Genomic DNA, 25,807 nt, shown 5'->3' with positions numbered 1-25,807 from the left:
CTACTTGTTGATTAAAGCAGTGAAGCCGAAGTTCTGCTAGTATTTCTACTTGTTGATTAGAGCTGCTAAGCAGGTCTGCTAGTATTTCTACTTGTTGATTAGAGCAGTGAAGCAGAAGGTCTGCTAGTATTTCTACTTGTTGATTAGAGCAGCGAAGCAGAAGGTCTGCTAGTAATTCTACTTGTTGATTAGAGCAGTGAAGCAGAAGGTCTGCTTGTATTTCTACTTGTTGATTAGAGCAGCGAAGCCGAAAGTCTGCTAGTATTTCTACTTGTTGATTAGAGCAGCGAAGCCGAAATTCTGCTAGTCTTTCTACTTGTTGATTAGAGCAGCGAAGCAGAAGGTCTGCTAGTATTTCTACTTGTTGATTAGAGCAGTGAAGCAGAAGGTCTGCTAGTATTTCTACTTGTTCATTAGAGCAGTGAAGCCGAAAGTCTGCTAGTATTTCTACTTGTTGATTAGAGCAGTGAAGCAGAATGTCTGCTAGTATTTCTCTTGTTGATTAGAGCAGCGAAGCAGAAGGTCTGCTAGTATTTCTACTTGTTGATTAGAGCAGTGAAGCAGAAGGTCTGTAAGTATTTCTACTTGTTGATTAGAGCAGTGAAGCAGAAGGTCTGCTAGTATTTCTACTTGTTGATTAGAGCAGTGAAGCAGAAGTTCTGCTAGTATTTCTACTTGTTGATTAGAGCAGCGAAGCCGAAAGTCTGCTAGTATTTCTACTTGTTGATTAGAACAGCGAAGCAGAAGGTCTGCTAGTAATCCTACTTGTTGATTAGAGCAGCGAAGCAGAAGGTCTGCTAGTATTTCTACTTGTTGATTAGAGCAGCGAAGCAGAAGGTCTGCTAGTATTTCTACCTGTTGATTAGAGCAGCGAAACAGAAAGTCTGCTAGTATTTCTACTTGTTGATTAGAGCAGTGAAGCAGAAGGTCTGCTAGTATTTCTACTTGTTGATTAGAGCAGCGAAGCCGAAGGTCTGCTAGTATTTCTACTTGTTGATTAGAGCAGTGAAGCCGAAGTTCTGCTAGTATTTCTACTTGTTGATTAGAGCAGTGCTAAGCAGAGTCTGCTAGTATTTCTACTTGTTGATTAGAGCAGTGAAGCAGAAGGTCTGCTAGTATTTCTACTTGTTGATTAGAGCAGTGAAGCCGAAGGTCTGCTAGTATTTCTACTTGTTGATTAGAGCAGTGAAGCAGAAGTTCTGCTTGTATTTCTACTTGTTGATTAAAGCAGCGAAGCCGAAAGTCTGCTAGTATTTCTACTTGTTGATTAAAGCAGCGAAGCTGAAATTCTGCTAGTATTTCTACTTGTTGATTAGAGCAGCGAAGCAGAAGGTCTGCTAGTATTTCTACTTGTTGATTAGAGCAGTGAAGCAGAAGGTCTGCTAGTATTTCTACTTGTTGATTAGAGCAGTGAAGCCGAAATTCTGCTAGTATTTGTACTTGTTGATTAGAGCAGTGAAGCAGAATGTCTGCTAGTATTTCTACTTGTTGATTAGAGCAGCGAAGCAGAAGGTCTGCTAGTAGTTCTACTTGTTGATTTGAGCAGTGAAGCAGAAGGTCTGCTAGTATTTCTACTTGTTGATTAGAGCAGTGAAGCAGAAGGTCTGTTAGTATTTCTACTTGTTGATTAGAGCAGTGAAGCAGAAGTTCTGCTAGTAATTCTACTTGTTGATTAGAGCAGCGAAGCCGAAAGTCTGCTAGTATTTCTACTTGTTGATTAGAGCAGCGAAGCAGAAGGTCTGCTAGTAATTCTACTTGTTGATTAGAGCAGCGAAGCAGAAGGTCTGCTAGTAGTTCTACTTGTTGATTTGAGCAGTGAAGCCGTAGGTCTGCTAGTATTTCTACTTGTTGATTAAAGCAGTGAAGCAGACGGTCTGCTAGTATTTATTGTTGATTAGAGCAGCGAAGCAGAGGGTCTGCTAGTATTTCTACTTGTTGATTAAAGCAGTGAAGCAGAAGGTCTGCTAGTATTTCTACCTGTTGATTAGAGCAGCGAAGCAGAAGGTCTGCTAGTAATTGAAATTGTTGATTAGAGCAGCGAAGCAGAAGGTCTGCTAGTAGTTCTACTTGTTGATTTGAGCAGTGAAGCAGAAGGTCTGCTAGTATTTCTACTTGTTGATTAGAGCAGTGAAGCAGAAGGTCTGCTAGTATTTCTACTTGTTGATTAGAGCAGTGAAGCAGAAGGTCTGCTAGTATTTCTACTTGTTGATTAGAGCAGTGAAGCCGAAGGTCTGCTAGTATTTCAACTTGTTGATTAGAGCAGTGAAGCAGAAGGTCTGCTTGTATTTCTACTTGTTGATTAAAGCAGCGAAGCCGAAAGTCTGCTAGTATTTCTACTTGTTGATTAAAGCAGCGAAGCCGAAATTCTACTAGTATTTCTACTTGTTGATTCGAGCAGCGAAGCAGAAGGTCTGCTAGTATTTCTACTTGTTGATTAGAGCAGTGAAGCAGAAGGTCTGCTAGTATTTCTACTTGTTCATTCGAGCAGTGAAGCCGAAATTCTGCTAGTATTTCTACTTGTTGATTAGAGCAGCGCGTCAGGTCTGCTAGTATTTCTACTTGTTGATTAGAGCAGTGAAGCAGAAGGTCTGCTAGTATTTCTACTTGTTGATTAGAGCAGTGAAGCAGAAGGTCTGCTAGTATTTCTACTTGTTGATTAGAGCAGTGAAGCAGAAGGTCTGCTAGTATTTCTACTTGTTGATTAGAGCAGTGAAGCCGAAGGTCTGCTAGTATTTCTACTTGTTGATTAGAGCAGCGAAGCAGGTCTGCTATTATTTCTACTTGCTGATTAGAGCAGTGAAGAAGAAGGTCTGCTAGTATTTCTACTTGTTGATTAGAGCAGTGAAGCAGAAGGTCTGCTAGTATTTCTACTTGTTGATTAAAGCAGCGAAGCAGAAAGTCTGCTAGTATTTCTACTTGTTGATTAAAGCAGCGAAGCCGAAAGTCTGCTAGTATTTCTACTTGTTGATTAGAGCAGCGAAGCAGAAGGTCTGCTAGTATTTCTACTTGTTGATTAGAGCAGCGAAGCAGAAGGTCTGCTAGTAATTCTACTTGTTGATTTGAGCAGTGAAGCAGAAGGTCTGCTAGTAGTTCTACTTGTTGATTAGAGCAGTGAAGCAGAAGGTCTGCTAGTATTTCTACTTGTTGATTAGAGCAGTGAAGCAGAAGTTCTGCTAGTATTTCTACTTGTTGATTAGAGCAGCGAAGCCAAAAGTCTGCTAGTATTTCTACTTGTTGATTAGAACAGCGAAGCAGAAGGTCTGCTAGTATTTCTACTTGTTGATTAGAGCAGCGAAGCAGAAGGTCTGCTAGTATTTCTACTTTTGATTAAAGCAGTGAAGCAGAAGGTCTGCTAGTATTTCTACCTGTTGATTAGAGCAGCGAAACAGAAAGTCTGCTAGTATTTCTACCTGTTGATTAGAGCAGTGAAGCAGAAGGTCTGCTAGTATTTCTACTTGTTGATTAGAGCAGTGAAGCCGAAGGTCTGCTAGTATTTCTACTTGTTGATTAGAGCAGCGAAGCCGAAGTTCTGCTAGTATTTCTACTTGTTGATTAGAGCTGCTAAGCAGGTCTGCTAGTATTTCTACTTGTTGATTAGAGCAGTGAAGCAGAAGGTCTGCTAGTATTTCTACTTGTTGATTAGAGCAGTGAAGCAGAAGGTCTGCTAGTATTTCTACTTGTTGATTAGAGCAGCGAAGCAGAAGGTCTGCTAGTATTTCTTGTTGATTAGAGCAGCGAAGCAGAAGGTCTGCTAGTATTTCTACTTGTTGATTAGAGCAGCGAAGCAGAAGGTCTGCTAGTATTTCTACTTGTTGATTTGAGCAGTGAAGCCGAAATTCTGCTAGTATTTCTACTTGTTGATTAGAGCAGTAAAGCAGAATGTCTGCTAGTATTTATTGTTGATTAGAGCAGCGAAGCAGAGTGTCTGCTAGTATTTCTACTTGTTGATTAAAGCAGTGAAGCAGAAGGTCTGCTAGTATTTCAACCTGTTGATTAGAGCAGCGAAGCAGAACGTCTGCTAGTAATTCTACTTGTTGATTAGAGCAGCGAAGCAGAAGGTCTGCTAGTAGTTCTACTTGTTGATTAGAACAGCGAAGCAGAAGGTCTGCTAGTATTTCTACTATTGATTAAAGCAGTGAAGCAGAAGGTCTGCTAGTATTTCTTCTTGCTGATTAAAGCAGCGAAGCCGAAAGTCTGCTAGTATTTCTACTTGTTGATTAGAGCAGCGAAGCAGAAGGTCTGCTAGTATTTCTACTTGTTGATTAAAGCAGTGAAGCAGAAGGTCTGCTAGTATTTCTACCTGTTGATTAGAGCAGCGAAGCAGAAAGTCTGCTAGTATTTCTACTTGTTGATTAGAGCAGTGAAGCAGAAGGTCTGCTAGTATTTCTACTTGTTGATTAGAGCAGTGAAGCCGAAGGTCTGCTAGTATTTCTACTTGTTGATTAAAGCAGTGAAGCCGAAGTTCTGCTAGTATTTCTACTTGTTGATTAGAGCTGCTAAGCAGGTCTGCTAGTATTTCTACTTGTTGATTAGAGCAGTGAAGCAGAAGGTCTGCTAGTATTTCTACTTGTTGATTAGAGCAGTGAAGCCGAAGGTCTGCTAGTATTTCAACTTGTTGATTAGAGCAGTGAAGCAGAAGGTCTGCTTGTATTTCTACTTGTTGATTAAAGCAGCGAAGCCGAAAGTCTGCTAGTATTTCTACTTGTTGATTAAAGCAGCGAAGCCGAAATTCTGCTAGTCTTTCTACTTGTTGATTAGAGCAGCGAAGCAGAAAGTCTGCTAGTATTTCTACTTGTTGATTAGAGCAGCGAAGCAGAAGGTCTGCTAGTAATTCTACTTGTTGATTAGAGCAGCGAAGCAGAAGGTCTGCTAGTAGTTCTACTTGTTGATTAGAGCAGTGAAGCCGAAGGTCTGCTAGTATTTCTACTTGTTGATTAGAGCAGTGAAGCAGACGGTCTGCTAGTATTTACTTGTTGATTAGAGCAGCGAAGCAGAGGGTCTGCTAGTATTTCTACTTGTTGATTAAAGCAGTGAAGCAGAATGTCTGCTAGTATTTCTACCTGTTGATTAGAGCAGCGAAGCAGAAGGTCTGCTAGTATTTGTAATTGTTGATTAGAGCAGCGAAGCAGAAGGTCTGCTAGTATTTCTACTTGTTGATTAGAGCAGTGAAGCAGAAGGTCTGCTAGTATTTCTACTTGTTGATTAGAGCAGTGAAGCAGAAGGTCTGCTAGTATTTCTACTTGTTGATTAGAGCAGTGAAGCAGAAGGTCTGCTAGTATTTCTACTTGTTGATTAGAGCAGTGAAGCCGAAGGTCTGCTAGTATTTCTACTTGTTGATTAGAGCAGTGAAGCAGAAGGTCTGCTTGTATTTCTACTTGTTGATTAGAGCAGCGAAGCCGAAAGTCTGCTAGTATTTCTACTTGTTGATTAAAGCAGCGAAGCCGAAATTCTACTAGTATTTCTACTTGTTGATTCGAGCAGCGAAGCAGAAGGTCTGCTAGTATTTCTACTTGTTGATTAGAGCAGTGAAGCAGAAGGTCTGCTAGTATTTCTACTTGTTCATTCGAGCAGTGAAGCCGAAATTCTGCTAGTATTTCTACTTGTTGATTAGAGCAGCGCGTCAGGTCTGCTAGTATTTCTACTTGTTGATTAGAGCAACGAAGCAGAAGGTCTGCTAGTATTTCTACTTGTTGATTAAAGCAGCGAAGCAGAAGGTCTGAGAGTATTTCTTGTTGATTAGAGCAGCGAAGCAGAAGGTCTGCTAGTATTTCTACTTGTTGATAAGAGCAGTGAAGCAGAAGGTCTGCTAGTATTTCTACTTGTTGATTAGAGCAGCGAAGCAGAAGGTCTGCTAGTAATTGAAATTGTTGATTAGAGCAGCGAAGCAGAAGGTCTGCTAGTAGTTCTACTTGTTGATTTGAGCAGTGAAGCAGAAGGTCTGCTAGTATTTCTACTTGTTGATTAGAGCAGTGAAGCAGAAGGTCTGCTAGTATTTCTACTTGTTGATTAGAGCAGTGAAGCAGAAGGTCTGCTAGTATTTCTACTTGTTGATTTGAGCAGTGAAGCCGAAGGTCTGCTAGTATTTCTACTTGTTGATTAAAGCAGTGAAGCCGAAGGTCTGCTTGTATTTCTACTTGTTGATTAGAGCAGCGAAGCAGAAAGTCTGCTAGTATTTCTACTTGTTGATTAAAGCAGCGAAGCCGAAATTCTACTAGTATTTCTACTTGTTGATTCGAGCAGCGAAGCAGAAGGTCTGCTAGTATTTCTACTTGTTGATTAGAGCAGTGAAGCAGAAGGTCTGCTAGTATTTCTACTTGTTGATTAGAGCAGTGAAGCCGAAATTCTGCTAGTATTTCTACTTGTTGATTAGAGCAGCGCGTCAGGTCTGCTAGTATTTCTACTTGTTGATTAGAGCAACGAAGCAGAAGGTCTGCTAGTATTTCTACTTGTTGATTAGAGCAGTGAAGCAGAAGGTCTGCTAGTATTTCTTGTTGATTAGAGCAGCGAAGCAGAAGGTCTGCTAGTATTTCTACTTGTTGATTAAAGCAGTGAAGCAGAAGGTCTGCTAGTATTTCTACCTGTTGATTAGAGCAGCAAAGCAGAAGGTCTGCTAGTATTTCTACTTTTTGATTAGAGCAGTGAAGCAGAAGGTCTGCTAGTATTTCTACTTGTTGATTAGAGCAGTGAAGCTGAAGGTCTGCTAGTATTTCTACTTGTTGATTAGAGCAGCGAAGCAGGTCTGCTAGTATTTCTACTTGTTGATTAGAGCAGTGAAGCAGAAGGTCTGCTAGTATTTCTACTTGTTGATTAGAGCAGTGAAGCAGAAGGTCTGCTAGTATTTCTACTTGTTGATTAGAGCAGTGAAGCCGAAGGTCTGCTAGTATTTCTACTTGTTGATTAGAGCAGCGAAGCAGGTCTGCTATTATTTCTACTTGCTGATTAGAGCAGTGAAGCAGAAGGTCTGCTAGTATTTCTACTTGTTGATTAGAGCAGTGAAGCAGAAGGTCTGCTAGTATTTCTACTTGTTGATTAAAGCAGCGAAGCAGAAAGTCTGCTAGTATTTCTACTTGTTGATTAAAGCAGCGAAGCCGAAAGTCTGCTAGTATTTCTACTTGTTGATTAGAGCAGCGAAGCAGAAGGTCTGCTAGTATTTCTTGTTGATTAGAGCAGCGAAGCAGAAGGTCTGCTAGTATTTCTACTTGTTGATTTGAGCAGTGAAGCAGAAGGTCTGCTAGTATTTCTACTTGTTGATTAGAGCAGTGAAGCAGAAGGTCTGTTAGTATTTCTACTTGTTGATTAGAGCAGTGAAGCAGAAGTTCTGCTAGTAATTCTACTTGTTGATTAGAGCAGCGAAGCCAAAAGTCTGCTAGTATTTCTACTTGTTGATTAGAACAGCGAAGCAGAAGGTCTGCTAGTAATTCTACTTGTTGATTAGAGCAGCGAAGCAGAAGGTCTGCTAGTATTTCTACTATTGATTAAAGCAGTGAAGCAGAAGGTCTGCTAGTATTTCTACCTGTTGATTAGAGCAGCGAAACAGAAAGTCTGCTAGTATTTCTACTTGTTGATTAGAGCAGTGAAGCAGAAGGTCTGCTAGTATTTCTACTTGTTGATTAGAGCAGTGAAGCCGAAGGTCTGCTAGTATTTCTACTTGTTCATTCGAGCAGTGAAGCCGAAATTCTGCTAGTATTTCTACTTGTTGATTAGAGCAGCGCGTCAGGTCTGCTAGTATTTCTACTTGTTGATTAGAGCAACGAAGCAGAAGGTCTGCTAGTATTTCTACTTGTTGATTAGAGCAGTGAAGCAGAAGGTCTGCTAGTTTTTCTTGTTGATTAGAGCAGCGAAGCAGAAGGTCTGCTAGTATTTCTACTTGTTGATTAAAGCAGTGAAGCAGAAGGTCTGCTAGTATTTCTACCTGTTGATTAGAGCAGCAAAGCAGAAGGTCTGCTAGTATTTCTACTTGTTGATTAGAGCAGTGAAGCAGAAGGTCTGCTAGTATTTCTACTTGTTGATTAGAGCAGTGAAGCTGAAGGTCTGCTAGTATTTCTACTTGTTGATTAGAGCAGCGAAGCAGAAGGTCTGCTAGTATTTCTACTTGTTGATTAGAGCAGTGAAGCAGAAGGTCTGCTAGTATTTCTACTTATTGATTAGAGCAGTGAAGCAGAAGGTCTGCTAATATTTCTACTTGTTGATTAAAGCAGCGAAGCCGAAAATCTGCTAGTATTTCTACTTGTTGTTTAGAGCAGTGAAGCAGAAGGTCTGCTAGTATTTCTACTTGTTGATTAGAGCAGTGAAGCAGAAGGTCTGCTAGTATTTCTACTTGTTGATTAGAGTAGTGAAGCTGAAGGTCTGCTAGTATTTCTACTTGTTGATTAGAGCAGTGAAGCAGAAGGTCTGCTAGTATTTCTACTTGTTGATTAGAGCAGTGAAGCCAAAGGTCTGCTAGTATTTCTACTTGTTGATTAGAGCAGCGAAGCAGGTCTGCTATTATTTCTACTTGCTGATTAGAGCAGTGAAGAAGAAGGTCTGCTAGTATTTCTACTTGTTGATTAGAGCAGTGAAGCAGAAGGTCTGCTAGTATTTCTACTTGTTGATTAAAGCAGCGAAGCAGAAAGTCTGCTAGTATTTCTACTTGTTGATTAAAGCAGCGAAGCCGAAAGTCTGCTAGTATTTCTACTTGTTGATTAGAGCAGCGAAGCAGAAGGTCTGCTAGTATTTCTACTTGTTGATTAGAGCAGCGAAGCAGAAGGTCTGCTAGTATTTCTACTTGTTGATTTGAGCAGCGAAGCAGAAGGTCTGCTAGTATTTCTACTTGTTGATTAGAGCAGTGAAGCAGAAGGTCTGCTAGTATTTCTACTTGTTGATTAGAGCAGCGAAGCAGAAGTTCTGCTAGTAATTCTACTTGTTGATTAAAGCAGCGAAGCCAAAAGTCTGCTAGTATTTCTACTTGTTGATTAGAGCAGCGAAGCAGAAGGTCTGCTAGTATTTCTACTTGTTGATTAGAGCAGCGAAGCAGAAGGTCTGCTAGTATTTCTACTATTGATTAAAGCAGTGAAGCAGAAGGTCTGCTAGTATTTCTACCTGTTGATTAGAGCAGCGAAACAGAAAGTCTGCTAGTATTTCTACTTGTTGATTAGAGCAGTGAAGCAGAAGGTCTGCTAGTATTTCTACTTGTTGATTAGAGCAGTGAAGCCGAAGGTCTGCTAGTATTTCTACTTGTTGATTAAAGCAGTGAAGCCGAAGTTCTGCTAGTATTTCTACTTGTTGATTAGAGCTGCTAAGCAGGTCTGCTAGTATTTCTACTTGTTGATTAGAGCAGTGAAGCAGAAGGTCTGCTAGTATTTCTACTTGTTGATTAGAGCAGTGAAGCAGAAGGTCTGCTAGTATTTCTACTTGTTGATTAGAGCAGCGAAGCAGAAGGTCTGCTAGTATTTCTACTTGTTGATTAGAGCAGCGAAGCAGAAGGTCTGCTAGTAATTCTACTTGTTGATTAGAGCAGCGAAGCAGAAGGTCTGCTAGTAGTTCTACTTGTTGATTTGAGCAGTGAAGCCGTAGGTCTGCTAGTATTTCTACTTGTTGATTAAAGCAGTAAAGCAGAAGGTCTGCTAGTATTTATTGTTGATTAGAGCAGCGAAGCAGAGTGTCTGCTAGTATTTCTACTTGTTGATTAAAGCAGTGAAGCAGAAGGTCTGCTAGTATTTCAACCTGTTGATTAGAGCAGTGAAGCAGAAGGTCTGCTAGTATTTCTACTTGTTGATTAGAGCAGTGAAGCCGAAGGTCTGCTAGTATTTCTACTTGTTCATTCGAGCAGTGAAGCCGAAATTCTGCTAGTATTTCTACTTGTTGATTAGAGCAGCGCGTCAGGTCTGCTAGTATTTCTACTTGTTGATTAGAGCAACGAAGCAGAAGGTCTGCTAGTATTTCTACTTGTTGATTAGAGCAGTGAAGCAGAAGGTCTGCTAGTTTTTCTTGTTGATTAGAGCAGCGAAGCAGAAGGTCTGCTAGTATTTCTACTTGTTGATTAAAGCAGTGAAGCAGAAGGTCTGCTAGTATTTCTACCTGTTGATTAGAGCAGCAAAGCAGAAGGTCTGCTAGTATTTCTACTTTTTGATTAGAGCAGTGAAGCAGAAGGTCTGCTAGTATTTCTACTTGTTGATTAGAGCAGTGAAGCTGAAGGTCTGCTAGTATTTCTACTTGTTGATTAGAGCAGCGAAGCAGGTCTGCTAGTATTTCTACTTGTTGATTAGAGCAGTGAAGCAGAAGGTCTGCTAGTATTTCTACTTGTTGATTAGAGCAGTGAAGCAGAAGGTCTGCTAATATTTCTACTTGTTGATTAAAGCAGCGAAGCCGAAAATCTGCTAGTATTTCTACTTGTTGTTTAGAGCAGTGAAGCAGAAGGTCTGCTAGTATTTCTACTTGTTGATTAGAGCAGCGAAGCAGAAGGTCTGCTAGTATTTCTACTTGTTGATTAGAGCAGTGAAGCAGAAGGTCTGCTAGTATTTCTACTTGTTGATTAGAGCAGTGAAGCTGAAGGTCTGCTAGTATTTCTACTTGTTGATTAGAGCAGCGAAGCAGAAGGTCTGCTAGTATTTCTACTTGTTGATTAGAGCAGTGAAGCCAAAGGTCTGCTAGTATTTCTACTTGTTGATTAGAGCAGCGAAGCAGGGTCTGCTAGTATTTCTACTTGCTGATTAGAGCAGTGAAGAAGAAGGTCTGCTAGTATTTCTACTTGTTGATTAGAGCAGTGAAGCAGAAGGTCTGCTAGTATTTCTACTTGTTGATTAAAGCAGCGAAGCAGAAAGTCTGCTAGTATTTCTAGTTGTTGATTAGAGCAGCGAAGCCGAAAGTCTGCTAGTATTTCTACTTGTTGATTAGAGCAGCGAAGCAGAAGGTCTGCTAGTATTTCTACTTGTTGATTAGAGCAGCGAAGCAGAAGGTCTGCTAGTATTTCTACTTGTTGATTAGAGCAGTGAAGCAGAAGGTCTGCTAGTATTTCTACTTGTTGATTAGAGCAGTGAAGCAGAAGGTCTGCTAGTATTTCTACTTGTTGATTAGAGCAGTGAAGCAGAAGTTCTGCTAGTAATTCTACTTGTTGATTAGAGCAGCGAAGCCGAAAGTCTGCTAGTATTTCTACTTGTTGATTAGAGCAGCGAAGCAGAAGGTCTGCTAGTAATTCTACTTGTTGATTAGAGCAGCGAAGCAGAAGGTCTGCTAGTATTTCTACTATTGATTAAAGCAGTGAAGCAGAAGGTCTGCTAGTATTTCTACCTGTTGATTAGAGCAGCGAAACAGAAGGTCTGCTAGTATTTCTACTTGTTGATTAGAGCAGTGAAGCAGAAGGTCTGCTAGTATTTCTACTTGTTGATTAGAGCAGTGAAGCCGAAGGTCTGCTAGTATTTCTACTTGTTGATTAAAGCAGTGAAGCCGAAGTTCTGCTAGTATTTCTACTTGTTGATTAGAGCTGCTAAGCAGGTCTGCTAGTATTTCTACTTGTTGATTAGAGCAGTGAAGCAGAAGGTCTGCTAGTATTTCTACTTGTTGATTAGAGCAGCGAAGCAGAAGGTCTGCTAGTATTTCTACTTGTTGATTAGAGCAGCGAAGCAGAAGGTCTGCTAGTATTTCTTGTTGATTAGAGCAGCGAAGCAGAAGGTCTGCTAGTAATTCTACTTGTTGATTAGAGCAGCGAAGCAGAAGGTCTGCTAGTAGTTCTACTTGTTGATTTGAGCAGTGAAGCCGTAGGTCTGCTAGTATTTCTACTTGTTGATTAAAGCAGTGAAGCAGAAGGTCTGCTAGTATTTATTGTTGATTAGAGCAGCGAAGCAGAGTGTCTGCTAGTATTTCTACTTGTTGATTAAAGCAGTGAAGCAGAAGGTCTGCTAGTATTTCTACCTGTTGATTAGAGCAGCGAAGCAGAAGGTCTGCTAGTAATTCTACTTGTTGATTAGAGCAGCGAAGCAGAAGGTCTGCTAGTAGTTCTACTTGTTGATTAGAGCAGCGAAGCAGAAGGTCTGCTAGTATTTCTACTTGTTGATTAGAGCAGTGAAGCAGAAGGTCTGCTAGTATTTCTTCTTGCTGATTAAAGCAGCGAAGCCGAAAGTCTGCTAGTATTTCTACTTGTTGATTAGAGCAGCGAAGCAGAAGGTCTGCTAGTATTTCTACTATTGATTAAAGCAGTGAAGCAGAAGGTCTGCTAGTATTTCTACCTGTTGATTAGAGCAGCGAAGCAGAAAGTCTGCTAGTATTTCTACTTGTTGATTAGAGCAGTGAAGCAGAAGGTCTGCTAGTATTTCTACTTGTTGATTAGAGCAGTGAAGCCGAAGGTCTGCTAGTATTTCTACTTGTTGATTAGAGCAGTGAAGCCGAAGTTCTGCTAGTATTTCTACTTGTTGATTAGAGCTGCTAAGCAGGTCTGCTAGTATTTCTACTTGTTGATTAGAGCAGTGAAGCAGAAGGTCTGCTAGTATTTCTACTTGTTGATTAGAGCAGTGAAGCCGAAGGTCTGCTAGTATTTCTACTTGTTGATTAGAGCAGTGAAGCAGAAGGTCTGCTTGTATTTCTACTTGTTGATTAAAGCAGCGAAGCCGAAAGTCTGCTAGTATTTCTACTTGTTGATTAAAGCAGCGAAGCCAAAATTCTGCTAGTCTTTCTACTTGTTGATTAGAGCAGCGAAGCAGAAGGTCTGCTAGTAATTCTACTTGTTGATTAGAGCAGCGAAGCAGAAGGTCTGCTAGTAGTTCTACTTGTTGATTTGAGCAGTGAAGCCGTAGGTCTGCTAGTATTTCTACTTGTTGATTAAAGCAGTGAAGCAGACGGTCTGCTAGTATTTATTGTTGATTAGAGCAGCGAAGCAGAGGGTCTGCTAGTATTTCTACTTGTTGATTAAAGCAGTGAAGCAGAATGTCTGCTAGTATTTCTACCTGTTGATTAGAGCAGCGAAGCAGAAGGTCTGCTAGTAATTGAAATTGTTGATTAGAGCAGCGAAGCAGAAGGTCTGCTAGTATTTCTACTTGTTGATTAGAGCAGTGAAGCAGAAGGTCTGCTAGTATTTCTACTTGTTGATTAGAGCAGTGAAGCAGAAGGTCTGCTAGTATTTCTACTTGTTGATTAGAGCAGTGAAGCAGAAGGTCTGCTAGTATTTCTACTTGTTGATTAGAGCAGTGAAGCCGAAGGTCTGCTAGTATTTCAACTTGTTGATTAGAGCAGTGAAGCAGAAGGTCTGCTTGTATTTCTACTTGTTGATTAAAGCAGCGAAGCCGAAAGTCTGCTAGTATTTCTACTTGTTGATTAAAGCAGCGAAGCCGAAATTCTACTAGTATTTCTACTTGTTGATTCGAGCAGCGAAGCAGAAGGTCTGCTAGTATTTCTACTTGTTGATTAGAGCAGTGAAGCAGAAGGTCTGCTAGTATTTCTACTTGTTCATTCGAGCAGTGAAGCCGAAATTCTGCTAGTATTTCTACTTGTTGATTAGAGCAGCGCGTCAGGTCTGCTAGTATTTCTACTTGTTGATTAGAGCAACGAAGCAGAAGGTCTGCTAGTATTTCTACTTGTTGATTAGAGCAGTGAAGCAGAAGGTCTGCTAGTATTTCTTGTTGATTAGAGCAGCGAAGCAGAAGGTCTGCTAGTATTTCTACTTGTTGATTAAAGCAGTGAAGCAGAAGGTCTGCTAGTATTTCTACCTGTTGATTAGAGCAGCGAAGCAGAAGGTCTGCTAGTAATTGAAATTGTTGATTAGAGCAGCGAAGCAGAAGGTCTGCTAGTAGTTCTACTTGTTGATTTGAGCAGTGAAGCAGAAGGTCTGCTAGTATTTCTACTTGTTGATTAGAGCAGTGAAGCAGAAGGTCTGCTAGTATTTCTACTTGTTGATTAGGGCAGTGAAGCAGAAGGTCTGCTAGTATTTCTACTTGTTGATTAGAGCAGTGAAGCCGAAGGTCTGCTAGTATTTCAACTTGTTGATTAGAGCAGTGAAGCAGAAGGTCTGCTTGTATTTCTACTTGTTGATTAAAGCAGCGAAGCCGAAAGTCTGCTACTATTTCTACTTGTTGATTAAAGCAGCGAAGCCGAAATTCTACTAGTATTTCTACTTGTTGATTCGAGCAGCGAAGCAGAAGGTCTGCTAGTATTTCTACTTGTTGATTAGAGCAGTGAAGCAGAAGGTCTGCTAGTATTTCTACTTGTTCATTCGAGCAGTGAAGCCGAAATTCTGCTAGTATTTCTACTTGTTGATTAGAGCAGCGCGTCAGGTCTGCTAGTATTTCTACTTGTTGATTAGAGCAACGAAGCAGAAGGTCTGCTAGTATTTCTACTTGTTGATTAGAGCAGTGAAGCAGAAGGTCTGCTAGTATTTCTTGTTGATTAGAGCAGCGAAGCAGAAGGTCTGCTAGTATTTCTACTTGTTGATTAAAGCAGTGAAGCAGAAGGTCTGCTAGTATTTCTACCTGTTGATTAGAGCAGCAAAGCAGAAGGTCTGCTAGTATTTCTACTTTTTGATTAGAGCAGTGAAGCAGAAGGTCTGCTAGTATTTCTACTTGTTGATTAAAGCAGTGAAGCCGAAGTTCTGCTAGTATTTCTACTTGTTGATTAGAGCTGCTAAGCAGGTCTGCTAGTATTTCTACTTGTTGATTAGAGCAGTGAAGCAGAAGGTCTGCTAGTATTTCTACTTGTTGATTAGAGCAGTGAAGCAGAAGGTCTGTTAGTATTTCTACTTGTTGATTAGAGCAGCGAAGCAGAAGGTCTGCTAGTATTTCTACTTGTTGATTAGAGCAGCGAAGCAGAAGGTCTGCTAGTATTTCTACTTGTTGATTAGAGCAGCGAAGCAGAAGGTCTGCTAGTATTTCTACTTGTTGATTTGAGCAGTGAAGCCGAAGGTCTGCTAGTATTTCTACTTGTTGATTAAAGCAGTAAAGCAGAAGGTCTGCTAGTATTTATTGTTGATTAGAGCAGCGAAGCAGAGTGTCTGCTAGTATTTCTACTTGTTGATTAAAGCAGTGAAGCAGAAGGTCTGCTAGTATTTCAACCTGTTGATTAGAGCAGCGAAGCAGAACGTCTGCTAGTAATTCTACTTGTTGATTTTAGCAGCGAAGCAGAAGGTCTGCTAGTAGTTCTACTTGTTGATTAGAGCAGCGAAGCAGAAGGTCTGCTAGTATTTCTACTATTGATTAAAGCAGTGAAGCAGAAGGTCTGCTAGTATTTCTTCTTGCTGATTAAAGCAGCGAAGCCGAAAGTCTGCTAGTATTTCTACTTGTTGATTAGAGCAGCGAAGCAGAAGGTCTGCTAGTATTTCTACTATTGATTAAAGCAGTGAAGCAGAAGGTCTGCTAGTATTTCTACCTGTTGATTAGAGCAGCGAAGCAGAAAGTCTGCTAGTATTTCTACTTGTTGATTAGAGCAGTGAAGCAGAAGGTCTGCTAGTATTTCTACTTGTTGATTAGAGCAGTGAAGCCGAAGGTCTGCTAGTATTTCTACTTGTTGATTAAAGCAGTGAAGCCGAAGTTCTGCTAGTATTTCTACTTGTTGATTAGAGCTGCTAAGCAGGTCTGCTAGTATTTCTACTTGTTGATTAGAGCAGTGAAGCAGAAGGTCTGCAAGTATTTCTACTTGTTGATTAGAGCAGTGAAGCCGAAGGTCTGCTAGTATTTCTACTTGTTGATTAGAGCAGTGAAGCAGAAGGTCTGCTTGTATTTCTACTTGTTGATTAAAGCAGCGAAGCCGAAAGTCTGCTAGTATTTCTACTTGTTGATTAAAGCAGCGAAGCCGAAATTAAGCTAGTCTTTCTACTTGTTGATTAGAGCAGCGAAGCAGAAGGTCTGCTAGTATTTCTACTTGTTGATTAGAGCAGTGAAGCAGAAGGTCTGCTAGTATTTCTACTTGTTGATTCGAGCAGTGAAGCCGAAATTCTGCTAGTATTTCTACTTGTTGATTAGAGCAGTAAAGCAGAATGTCTGCTAGTATTTCTCTTGTTGATTAGAGCAGCGAAGCAGAAGGTCTGCTAGTATTTCTACTTGTTGATTAGAGCAGTGAAGCAGAAGGTCTGCTAGTATTTCTACTTGTTGATTAGAGCAGTGAAGCAGAAGGTCTGCTAGTATTTCTACTTGTTGATTAGAGCAGTGAAGCAGAAGTTCTGCTAGTATTTCTACTTGTTGATTAGAGCAGCGAAGCAGAAGGTCTGCTAGTATTTCTACTTGTTGATTAAAGCAGTGAAGCAGAAGGTCTGCTAGTATTTCTACCTGTTGATTAGAGCAGCGAAGCAGAAGGTCTGCTAGTATTTCTACTTGTTGATTAGAGCAGTGAAGCAGAAGGTCTGCTAGTATTTCTACTTGTTGATTAGAGCAGTGAAGCCGAAGGTCTGCTAGTATTTCTACTTGTTGATTAGAGCAGTGAAGCCGAAGTTCTGCTAGTATTTCTACTTGTTGATTAGAGCTGCTAAGCAGGTCTGCTAGTATTTCTACTTGTTGATTAGAGCAGTGAAGCAGAAGGTCTGCTAGTATTTCTACTTGTTGATTAGAGCAGTGAAGCCGAAGGTCTGCTAGTATTTCTACTTGTTGATTAGAGCAGTGAAGCAGAAGGTCTGCTTGTATTTCTACTTGTTGATTAAAGCAGCGAAGCCGAAAGTCTGCTAGTATTTCTACTTGTTGATTAAAGCAGCGAAGCCGAAATTCTGCTAGTATTTCTACTTGTTGATTAGAGCAGCGAAGCAGAAGGTCTGCTAGTATTTCTACTTGTTGATTAGAGCAGCGAAGCAGAAGGTCTGCTAGTATTTCTACTTGTTGATTCGAGCAGTGAAGCCGAAATTCTGCTAGTATTTGTACTTGTTGATTAGAGCAGTGAAGCAGAATGTCTGCTAGTATTTCTACTGTTGATTAGAGCAGCGAAGCAGAAGGTCTGCTAGTATTTCTACTTGTTGATTTGAGCAGTGAAGCAGAAGGTCTGCTAGTATTTCTACTTGTTGATTAGAGCAGTGAAGCAGAAGGTCTGTTAGTATTTCTACTTGTTGATTAGAGCAGTGAAGCAGAAGTTCTGCTAGTAATTCTACTTGTTGATTAGAGCAGCGAAGCCGAAAGTCTGCTAGTATTTCTACTTGTTGATTAGAGCAGCGAAGCAGAAGGTCTGCTAGTAATTCTACTTGTTGATTAGAGCAGTGAAGCAGAAGGTCTGCTAGTATTTCTACTTGTTGATTTGAGCAGTGAAGCCGAAGGTCTGCTAGTATTTCTACTTGTTGATTAAAGCAGTGAAGCAGACGGTCTGCTAGTATTTCTACTTGTTGATTAGAGCAGCGAAGCAGAGGGTCTGCTAGTATTTCTACTTGTTGATTAGAGCAGTGAAGCAGAAGGTCTGCTAGTATTTCTACTTGTTGATTAGGGCAGTGAAGCAGAAGGTCTGCTAGTAATTCTACTTGTTGATTAGAGCAGTGAAGCAGAAGGTCTGCTAGTATTTCTACTTGTTGATTAGAGCAGTGAAGCAGAAGGTCTGCTTGTATTTCTACTTGTTGATTAGAGCAGCGAAGCCGAAAGTCTGCTAGTATTTCTACTTGTTGATTAGAGCAGCGAAGCCGAAATTCTGCTAGTATTTCTACTTGTTGATTAGAGCAGCGAAGCAGAAGGTCTGCTAGTATTTCTACTTGTTGATTAGAGCAGTGAAGCAGAAGGTCTGCTAGTATTTCTACTTGTTGATTAGAGCAGTGAAGCCGAAATTCTGCTAGTATTTCTACTTGTTGATTAGAGCAGCGAAGCAGAGTCTGCTAGTATTTCTACTTGTTGATTAGAGCAGTGAAGCAGAAGGTCTGCTAGTATTTCTACTTGTTGATTAGAGCAGTGAAGCAGAAGGTCTGCTAGTATTTCTCTTGTTGATTAGAGCAGCGAAGCAGAAGGTCTGCTAGTATTTCTACTTGTTGATTAAAGCAGTGAAGCAGAAGGTCTGCTAGTATTTCTACCTGTTGATTAGAGCAGCGAAGCAGAAGGTCTGCTAGTATTTCTACTTGTTGATTAGAGCAGCGAAGCAGAAGGTCTGCTAGTATTTCTACTTGTTGATTAGAGCAGTGAAGCTGAAGGTCTGCTAGTATTTCTACTTGTTGATTAGAGCAGCGAAGCAGGTCTGCTAGTATTTCTACTTGTTGATTAGAGCAGTGAAGCAGAAGGTCTGCTAGTATTTCTACTTGTTGATTAGAGCAGTGAAGCAGAAGGTCTGCTAGTATTTCTACTTGTTGATTAGAGCAGTGAAGCCGAAGGTCTGCTAGTATTTCTACTTGTTGATTAGAGCAGCGAAGCAGGTCTGCTATTATTTCTACTTGCTGATTAGAGCAGTGAAGAAGAAGGTCTGCTAGTATTTCTACTTGTTGATTAGAGCAGTGAAGCAGAAGGTCTGCTAGTATTTCTACTTGTTGATTAAAGCAGCGAAGCAGAAGGTCTGCTAGTATTTCTACTTGTTGATTAAAGCAGCGAAGCCGAAAGTCTGCTAGTATTTCTACTTGTTGATTAGAGCAGCGAAGCAGAAGGTCTGCGAGTATTTCTTGTTGATTAGAGCAGCGAAGCAGAAGGTCTGCTAGTATTTCTACTTGTTGATTAGAGCAGTGAAGCAGAAGGTCTGTAAGTATTTGTACTTGTTGATTAGAGCAGTGAAGGAGAAGGTCTGTTAGTATTTCTACTTGTTGATTAGAGCAGTGAAGCAGAAGTTCTGCTAGTAATTCTACTTGTTGATTAGAGCAGCGAAGCCAAAAGTCTGCTAGTATTTCTACTTGTTGATTAGAACAGCGAAGCAGAAGGTCTGCTAGTAATTCTACTTGTTGATTAGAGCAGCGAAGCAGAAGGTCTGCTAGTATTTCTACTTGTTGATTAGAGCAGTGAAGCAGAAGGTCTGCTAGTATTTCTACCTGTTGATTAGAGCAGCGAAACAGAAAGTCTGCTAGTATTTCTACTTGTTGATTAGAGCAGTGAAGCAGAAGGTCTGCTAGTATTTCTACTTGTTGATTAGAGCAGTGAAGCCGAAGGTCTGCTAGTATTTCTACTTGTTGATTAGAGCAGTGAAGCCGAAGTTCTGCTAGTATTTCTACTTGTTGATTAGAGCAGTGCTAAGCAGGTCTGCTAGTATTTCTACTTGTTGATTAGAGCAGTGAAGCAGAAGGTCTGCTAGTATTTCTACTTGTTGATTAGAGCAGTGAAGCAGAAGGTCTGCTAGTATTTCTACTTGTTGATTAGAGCAGCGAAGCAGAAGGTCTGCTAGTATTTCTACTTGTTGATTAGAGCAGCGAAGCAGAAGGTCTGCTAGTAATTCTACTTGTTGATTAGAGCAGCGAAGCAGAAGGTCTGCTAGTATTTCTACTTGTTGATTTGAGCAGTGAAGCCGAAGGTCTGCTAGTATTTCTACTTGTTGATTAAAGCAGTAAAGCAGAAGGTCTGCTAGTATTTCTACATGTTGATTAGAGCAGCGAAGCAGAGTGTCTGCTAGTATTTCTACTTGTTGATTAAAGCAGTGAAGCAGAAGGTCTGCTAGTATTTCTACCTGTTGATTAGATTAGCGAAGCAGAAGGTCTGCTAGTAATTCTACTTGTTGATTTTAGCAGCGAAGCAGAAGGTCTGCTAGTAGTTCTACTTGTTGATTAGAGCAGCGAAGCAGAAGGTCTGCTAGTATTTCTACTATTGATTAAAGCAGTGAAGCAGAAGGTCTGCTAGTATTTCTTCTTGCTGATTAAAGCAGCGAAGCCGAAAGTCTGCTAGTATTTCTACTTGTTGATTAGAGCAGCGAAGCAGAAGGTCTGCTAGTATTTCTACTATTGATTAAAGCAGTGAAGCAGAAGGTCTGCTAGTATTTCTACCTTTTGATAAGAGCAGCGAAGCAGAAAGTCTGCTAGTATTTCTACTTGTTGATTAGAGCAGTGAAGCAGAAGGTCTGCTAGTATTTCTACTTGTTGATTAGAGCAGTGAAGCCGAAGGTCTGCTAGTATTTCTACTTGTTGATTAAAGCAGTGAAGCCGAAGTTCTGCTAGTATTTCTACTTGTTGATTAGAGCTGCTAAGCAGGTCTGCTAGTATTTCTACTTGTTGATTAGAGCAGTGAAGCAGAAGGTCTGCTAGTATTTCTACTTGTTGATTAGAGCAGTGAAGCCGAAGGTCTGCTAGTATTTCAACTTGTTGATTAGAGCAGTGAAGCAGAAGGTCTGCTTGTATTTCTACTTGTTGATTAAAGCAGCGAAGCCGAAAGTCTGCTAGTATTTCTACTTGTTGATTAAAGCAGCGAAGCCGAAATTAAGCTAGTCTTTCTACTTGTTGATTAGAGCAGCGAAGCAGAAGGTCTGCTAGTATTTCTACTTTTTGATTAGAGCAGTGAAGCAGAAGGTCTGCTAGTATTTCTACTTGTTGATTAGAGCAGCGAAGCAGAAGGTCTGCTAGTATTTCTACTTGTTGATTAGAGCAGTGAAGCAGAAGGTCTGCTAGTATTTCTACTTGTTGATTAGAGCAGTGAAGCAGAAGGTCTGCTAGTATTTCTACTTGTTGATTAGAGCAGTGAAGCCGAAGGTCTGCTAGTATTTCTACTTGTTGATTAGAGCAGCGAAGCAGGTCTGCTATTATTTCTACTTGCTGATTAGAGCAGTGAAGAAGAAGGTCTGCTAGTATTTCTACTTGTTGATTAGTGCAGTGAAGCAGAAGGTCTGCTAGTATTTCTACTTGTTGATTAAAGCAGCGAAGCAGAAAGTCTGCTAGTATTTCTACTTGTTGATTAAAGCAGCGAAGCCGAAAGTCTGCTAGTATTTCTACTTGTTGATTAGAGCAGCGAAGCAGAAGGTCTGCTAGTATTTCTTGTTGATTAGAGCAGCGAAGCAGAAGGTCTGCTAGTAGTTCTACTTGTTGATTTGAGCAGTGAAGCAGAAGGTCTGTAAGTATTTGTACTTGTTGATTAGAGCAGTGAAGGAGAAGGTCTGTTAGTATTTCTACTTGTTGATTAGAGCAGTGAAGCAGAAGTTCTGCTAGTAATTCTACTTGTTGATTAGAGCAGCGAAGCCAAAAGTCTGCTAGTATTTCTACTTGTTGATTAGACCAGCGAAGCAGAAGGTCTGCTAGTAATTCTACTTGTTGATTAGAGCAGCGAAGCAGAAGGTCTGCTAGTATTTCTACTATTGATTAAAGCAGTGAAGCAGAAGGTCTGCTAGTATTTCTACTTGTTGATTAGAGCAGCGAAACAGAAAGTCTGCTAGTATTTCTACTTGTTGATTAGAGCAGTGAAGCAGAAGGTCTGCTAGTATTTCTACTTGTTGATTAGAGCAGTGAAGCCGAAGGTCTGCTAGTATTTCTACTTGTTGATTAAAGCAGTGAAGCCGAAGTTCTGCTAGTATTTCTACTTGTTGATTAGAGCTGCTAAGCAGGTCTGCTAGTATTTCTACTTGTTGATTAGAGCAGTGAAGCAGAAGGTCTGCTAGTATTTCTACTTGTTGATTAGAGCAGTGAAGCAGAAGGTCTGTTAGTATTTCTACTTGTTGATTAGAGCAGCGAAGCAGAAGGTCTGCTAGTATTTCTTGTTGATTAGAGCAGCGAAGCAGAAGGTCTGCTAGTAATTCTACTTGTTGATTAGAGCAGCGAAGCAGAAGGTCTGCTAGTAGTTCTACTTGTTGATTTGAGCAGTGAAGCCGTAGGTCTGCTAGTATTTCTACTTGTTGATTAAAGCAGTAAAGCAGAAGGTCTGCTAGTATTTATTGTTGATTAGAGCAGCGAAGCAGAGTGTCTGCTAGTATTTCTACTTGTTGATTAAAGCAGTGAAGCAGAAGGTCTGCTAGTATTTCAACCTGTTGATTAGAGCAGCGAAGCAGAACGTCTGCTAGTAATTCTACTTGTTGATTATAGCAGCGAAGCAGAAGGTCTGCTAGTAGTTCTACTTGTTGATTAGAGCAGCGAAGCAGAAGGTCTGCTAGTATTTCTACTATTGATTAAAGCAGTGAAGCAGAAGGTCTGCTAGTATTTCTTCTTGCTGATTAAAGCAGCGAAGCCGAAAGTCTGCTAGTATTTCTACTTGTTGATTAGAGCAGCGAAGCAGAAGGTCTGCTAGTATTTCTACTTTTGATTAAAGCAGTGAAGCCGAAGGTCTGCTAGTATTTCTACCTTTTTGATTAGAGCAGCGAAGCAGAAAGTCTGCTAGTATTTCTACTTGTTGATTAGAGCAGTGAAGCAGAAGGTCTGCTAGTATTTCTACTTGTTGATTAGAGCAGTGAAGCCGAAGGTCTGCTAGTATTTCTACTTGTTGATTAAAGCAGTGAAGCCGAAGTTCTGCTAGTATTTCTACTTGTTGATTAGAGCTGCTAAGCAGGTCTGCTAGTATTTCTACTTGTTGATTAGAGCAGTGAAGCAGAAGGTCTGCTAGTATTTCTACTTGTTGATTAGAGCAGTGAAGCCGAAGGTCTGCTAGTATTTCAACTTGTTGATTAGAGCAGTGAAGCAGAAGGTCTGCTTGTATTTCTACTTGTTGATTAAAGCAGCGAAGCCGAAAGTCTGCTAGTATTTCTACTTGTTGATTAAAGCAGCGAAGCCGAAATTATGCTAGTCTTTCTACTTGTTGATTAGAGCAGCGAAGCAGAAGGTCTGCTAGTATTTCTACTTGTTGATTAGAGCAGTGAAGCAGAAGGTCTGCTAGTATTTCTACTTGTTGATTCGAGCAGTGAAGCCGAAAGTCTGCTAGTATTTCTACTTGTTGATTAGAGCAGTGAAGCAGAAGGTCTGCTAGTATTTCTTGTTGATTAGAGCAGCGAAGCAGAAGGTCTGCTAGTATTTCTACTTGTTGATTAGAGCAGTGAAGCAGAAGGTCTGCTAGTATTTCTACTTGTTGATTAGAGCAGTGAAGCAGAAGGTCTGCTAGTATTTCTACTTGTTGATTAGAGCAGTGAAGCAGAAGGTCTGCTAGTAATTCTACTTGTTGATTAGAGCAGCGAAGCCGAAAGTCTGCTAGTATTTCTACTTGTTGATTAGAACAGCGAAGCAGAAGGTCTGCTAGTAATTCTACTTGTTGATTAGAGCAGCGAAGCAGAAGGTCTGCTAGTATTTCTACTTGTTGATTAAAGCAGTGAAGCAGAAGGTCTGCTAGTATTTCTACCTGTTGATTAGAGCAGCGAAACAGAAAGTCTGCTAGTATTTCTACTTGTTGATTAGAGCAGTGAAGCAGAAGGTCTGCTAGTATTTCTACTTGTTGATTAGAGCAGTGAAGCCGAAGGTCTGCTAGTATTTCTACTTGTTGATTAAAGCAGTGAAGCCGAAGTTCTGCTAGTATTTCTACTTGTTGATTAGAGCTGCTAAGCAGGTCTGCTAGTATTTCTACTTGTTGATTAGAGCAGTGAAGCAGAAGGTCTGCTAGTATTTCTACTTGTTGATTAGAGCAGTGAAGCCGAAGGTCTGCTAGTATTTCTACTTGTTGATTAGAGCAGTGAAGCAGAAGGTCTGCTAGTATTTCTACTTGTTGATTAGAGCAGCGAAGCCGAAAGTCTGCTAGTATTTCTACTTGTTGATTAAAGCAGCGAAGCCGAAAGTCTGCTAGTATTTCTACTTGTTGATTAGAGCAGCGAAGCAGAAGGTCTGCTAGTATTTCTACTTGTTGATTAGAGCAGTGAAGCAGAAGGTCTGCTAGTATTTCTACTTGTTCATTCGAGCAGTGAAGCCGAAATTCTGCTAGTATTTCTACTTGTTGATTAGAGCAGTGAAGCAGAATGTCTGCTAGTATTTCTTGTTGATTAGAGCAGCGAAGCAGAAGGTCTGCTAGTATTTCTACTTGTTGATTAGAGCAGTGAAGCAGAAGGTCTGCTAGTATTTCTACTTGTTGATTAGAGCAGTGAAGCAGAAGGTCTGTTAGTATTTCTACTTGTTGATTAGAGCAGTGAAGCAGAAGTTCTGCTAGTAATTCTACTTGTTGATTAGAGCAGCGAAGCCGAAAGTCTGCTAGTATTTCTACTTGTTGATTAGAGCAGCGAAGCAGAAGGTCTGCTAGTAATTCTACTTGTTGATTAGAGCAGCGAAGCAGAAGGTCTGCTAGTATTTCTACTTGTTGATTAGAGCAGTGAAGCCGAAGGTCTGCTAGTATTTCTACTTGTTGATTAAAGCAGTGAAGCAGACGGTCTGCTAGTATTTATTGTTGATTAGAGCAGCGAAGCAGAGGGTCTGCTAGTATTTCTACTTGTTGATTAGAGCAGTGAAGCAGAAGGTCTGCTAGTATTTCTACTTGTTGATTAGGGCAGTGAAACAGAAGGTCTGCTAGTATTTCTACTTGTTGATTAGAGCAGTGAAGCCGAAGGTCTGCTAGTATTTCAACTTGTTGATTAGAGCAGTGAAGCAGAAGGTCTGCTTGTATTTCTACTTGTTGATTAAAGCAGCGAAGCCGAAAGTCTGCTAGTATTTCTACTTGTTGATTAAAGCAGCGAAGCCGAAATTCTGCTAGTATTTCTACTTGTTGATTAGAGCAGCGAAGCAGAAGGTCTGCTAGTATTTCTACTTGTTAATTAGAGCAGTGAAGCAGAAGGTCTGCTAGTATTTCTACTTGTTCATTCGAGCAGTGAAGCCGAAATTCTGCTAGTATTTCTACTTGTTGATTAGAGCAGCGCAGCAGGTCTGCTAGTATTTCTACTTGTTGATTAGAGCAATGAAGCAGAAGGTCTGCTAGTATTTCTACTTGTTGATTAGAGCAGTGAAGCAGGTCTGCTAGTATTTCTTGTTGATTAGAGCAGCGAAGCAGAAGGTCTGCTAGTATTTCTACTTGTTGATTAAAGCAGTGAAGCAGAAGGTCTGCTAGTATTTCTACCTGTTGATTAGAGCAGCAAAGCAGAAGGTCTGCTAGTATTTCTACTTTTTATTAGAGCAGTGAAGCAGAAGGTCTGCTAGTATTTCTACTTGTTGATTAGAGAAGTGAAGCCGAAGGTCTGCTAGTATTTCTACTTGTTGATTAGAGCAGCGAAGCAGGTCTGCTAGTATTTCTACTTGTTGATTAGAGCAGTGAAAAAGAAGGTCTGCTAGTATTTCTACTTGTTGATTAGAGCAGTGAAGCCGAAATTCTGCTAGTATTTCTACTTGTTGATTAGAGCAGTGAAGCAGAAGGTCTGCTAGTATTTCTTGTTGATTAGAGCAGCGAAGCAGAAAGTCTGCTAGTATTTCTACTTGTTGATTTGAGCAGCGAAGCAGAAGGTCTGCTAGTATTTCTACTTGTTGATTAGAGCAGTGAAGCAGAAGGTCTGCTAGTATTTCTACTTGTTGATTAGAGCAGTGAAGCAGAAGTTCTGCTAGTATTTCTACTTGTTGATTAGAGCAGCGAAGCCGAAAGTCTGCTAGTATTTCTACTTGTTGATTAGAGCAGTGAAGCAGAAGGTCTGCTAGTATTTCTACTTGTTGATTAGAGCAGTGAAGCAGAAGGTCTGCTAGTATTTCTACTTGTTGATTAGAGCAGTGAAGCAGAAGGTCTGCTAGTAATTCTACTTGTTGATTAGAGCAGCGAAGCCGAAAGTCTGCTAGTATTTCTACTTGTTGATTAGAGCAGCGAAGCAGAAGGTCTGCTAGTAATTCTACTTGTTGATTAGAGCAGCGAAGCAGAAGGTCTGCTAGTAGTTCTACTTGTTGATTTGAGCAGTGAAGCCGTAGGTCTGCTAGTATTTCTACTTGTTGATTAAAGCAGTGAAGCAGAGGGTCTGCTAGTATTTATTGTTGATTAGAGCAGCGAAGCAGAGGGTCTGCTAGTATTTCTACTTGTTGATTAAAGCAGTGAAGCAGAAGGTCTGCTAGTATTTCTACCTGTTGATTAGAGCAGCGAAGCAGAAGGTCTGCTAGTAATTCTACTTGTTGATTAGAGCAGCGAAGCAGAAGGTC

This window comes from Salmo salar, chromosome ssa01 (assembly GCF_905237065.1).
Source record: "Salmo salar chromosome ssa01, Ssal_v3.1, whole genome shotgun sequence".
Lineage (NCBI taxonomy): Eukaryota > Metazoa > Chordata > Actinopteri > Salmoniformes > Salmonidae > Salmo > Salmo salar.
The sequence above is the reverse complement of the archived record's forward strand: the minus strand, read 5'-3'. Positions refer to the sequence as shown.